At 41.8% G+C, this 2,947-nt stretch overlaps 1 non-coding gene across 1 annotated transcript; it reads right to left on the reverse strand.

The window, feature by feature from the left end:
* Positions 1–480: 480 nt before the first annotated feature.
* Positions 481–584, reverse strand: LOC148567806 (small nucleolar RNA R71). Its single transcript, XR_015881721.1, has one exon. It is a non-coding gene; the product is annotated as a small nucleolar RNA R71 (small nucleolar RNA).
* Between the last annotated feature and the right edge of the window lie 2,363 nt (positions 585–2,947).

A 2,947-nucleotide genomic window follows, 5' to 3' on the forward strand; every position in this document is an offset into this window, starting at 1 on the left:
TGAAGAAAAAGCTAAGAGAAGCAAAAGCACAACACTCTGGAAAGGACCTTACAGAAATTTTCGAAAAAAAAAGAAGACATGGCCGAACTCGATAACAATGGTGGAGATGCAAGGAAGGTGCTTGGTGACTTTACTGCACCAACTTGTGACTTCTATGGAAGAAGCATCTCAATTCATGCAATTGGAGCAAACAACTTTGAGCTTAAGCCTCAATTAGTTTCTCTAATACAGCAGAATTGCAAGTTTCATGGACTTCTATTGGAATATCCTCATCAGTTCTTAGCTGAATTCTTGCAAATCTGTGACACTGTTAAGACCAATGGGGTTAATCTTGAGGTCTATAGACTTATACTTTTCCCCTTTTCTGTAAGAGACAGAGCTAGGATATGGTTGGACTGACAACCTAAAGAAAGCCTGAACTCATGGGAAAAGTAGGTCAATGCTTTCTTGGCTGAATTCTTTCCACCTCAAAAGTTGAGCAAGCTTAGAGTGGAAGTCCAAACCTTCAGACAGAAGGAAGGTGAATCCCTCTATGAAGCTTGGGAAAGATATAAGCGATTGATCAGAAGGTGTCCTTCTGGCATGCTTTCAGAATGGAGCATCCTATGTATATTCTTTGATGGTCTGTCTGAATTATCCAATATGTCCTTGGATCACTCTGCTGGTGGATCTCTTCATCTGAAGAAGGCACCTGTAGAAGCCCAGGAACTCATTGAAACTGTTGCAAATAACCAGTTCATGTATAATTCTGAAAGAAATCCTGTGAATAATGGGATGACTCAGAAGAAAGGAGTTATTGAGATTGATACTCTGAATGCCATATTGGCTCAGAATAAAATATTGACTCAGCAAGTCGATATGATTTCTCAGAATCTGACTGGAATGCAAGCTGCATCCGGCAGTACTAAAGAAGCTTCATCTGAAGGAGAAGCTTATGACCTTGAGAATCCTGGAATGGAAGAGGTTAATTACATGGGAGAATCCTATGGAAACACCTATAATCCTTCATAGAGGAATCATCCTAATTTATCATGGAAGGATCAACAGAAGCCTCAACAAGGCTTCAATAATAATAATGGTGGAAGAAATAGGTTTGGCAATAGCAAGCCTTTTCCATCATCTTCTGAGCAACAGATAGAGAATTCTAAGCAGAGCCTCTATGACTTAGCAACTATAGTCTCTAATCTATCTAAGACCACTCTCAATTTCATGACTGAAATAAGGTCCTCCTTTAGAAATTTGGAGGCACAAGTGGGTCAGCTGAGTAAAAGAGTCACTGAAATCCCTCCTAGTACTCTCCCAAGCAATACAGAAGAGAATCCAAAGAGAGAGTGCAAGGCCATCAATATGTCCAACATGGCCAAACCTGTAGAGGGGGAAGAGGCAGTGATTTCCAGTGAGGAAGACCTCCATGGACATCCACTGACCACTAAAGAGTTCCCTATTGAGGAACCAAAGGAATCTGAGGCTCATATAGAGACCATAGAGATTTCACTGAACTTACTATTTCTATTCATGAGCTCTGATGAGTATTCTTCCTCTGAAGAGTATGAAGATACTATTGAAGAGCAAGTTACTCAGTATCTAGGAGCAATCATGAAGCTGAATGCCAAGTTATTTAGTAATGAGACTTGGGCGGATGAACCTCCATTGCTCATCAATAAACTGAATGCCTTGTTTCAATAGAAATTACCTCAGAAGAAACCGGATCCCAGAAAGTTCTTAATACCTTGTACCATAGGTACCATAACCTTTAGGAAGGCTCTGTGTGACCTGGGGTCAGGTATAAACCTCATGCCACTCTCTGTAATGGAGAAACTAGGGATCTTTGAGGTACAAGCTACTGAATTCTCACTAGAATTGGCAGACAAATCAAGAAAACAGGCTTATAGAGTTGTAGAGGATGTCTTAGTGAAGGTTGAAGGCCTGTACATCCCTGCTGATTTCATAATCCTAGACACTGGGAAGGAGGAGGATGAATCCATTATCCTTGGAAGACCCTTCCTAGCCACAGCAAGAGCTATGATTGATGTGGACAGAGGAGATTTTGTCCTTCAATTGAATGAGGACTACCTTGTGTTTAAAGCTCAAGGACCTTCTTCTGTAAGCATGGAAAGGAAGCATGAAAAGCTTCTCTCAATATAGAGTCAAACAGAGCCCCCACACTCAACTTCTAAGTTTGGGGTTGGGAGGCCACCATTAAGCTCTGAGTCTCTGTGAAGCTCTCTAAGAGCTCACTGTCAAGCTATTGACATTAAAGAAGCGCTTATTGGGAGGCAACCCAATGTTATTTAATTATATTTATTTATTTTCCATTACTATTTTATGTTTTCTTTAGGTAGATGATCATGTAAAGTCATAAAAACAACTGTAGAATTAAAGAAGAATAAAAAATAGCACACCCTGAAGGACAGGCTTACTGGCATTTAAACGCCGGTAAGGATAGCAGAATGGGCGTTTAACGCCCAGTCTGACAGCATTCTGGGTGTTAAACGCCAGAATTGGCAGTGATCTGGGCGTTTAACGCCAGAAAAGGGGGTTTGGCGTCTGGATGGCGTTAAACGCCAGAAATGGCAGACAGACTGGCATTTAACGCCAGAAAAAGGTGTCTAGCTGGCGTTAAATGCCAGAAAGGGGCAGCAGACTGGCGTTTAACGCCAGGAAAGGTAGCAAAGCTGGTGTTAAACGCCAGAATTGGCACACAGAGGGTGTTTACATGCCAGAATGGTACAGGGAGCAGAATTCCTTGACACCTCATGATCTGTGGACCCCACAGGATCCCCATGTACCCCACCTCTCTTTGTCTCCTCTTCACACCTTTCCATAACACTCTTCCCCAAATACCCTTGACTAATCCCATCAATAACTCTTCCCTATATACCATTCACCTATCAAATCCTACCCTCTTCCCCATAATCTCTTCACCACTCAAATCCATCCATCATAA

Source organism: Arachis ipaensis, chromosome B4 (assembly GCF_059453495.1).
Source record: "Arachis ipaensis isolate K30076 ecotype BB chromosome B4, ASM5945349v1, whole genome shotgun sequence".
Lineage (NCBI taxonomy): Eukaryota > Viridiplantae > Streptophyta > Magnoliopsida > Fabales > Fabaceae > Arachis > Arachis ipaensis.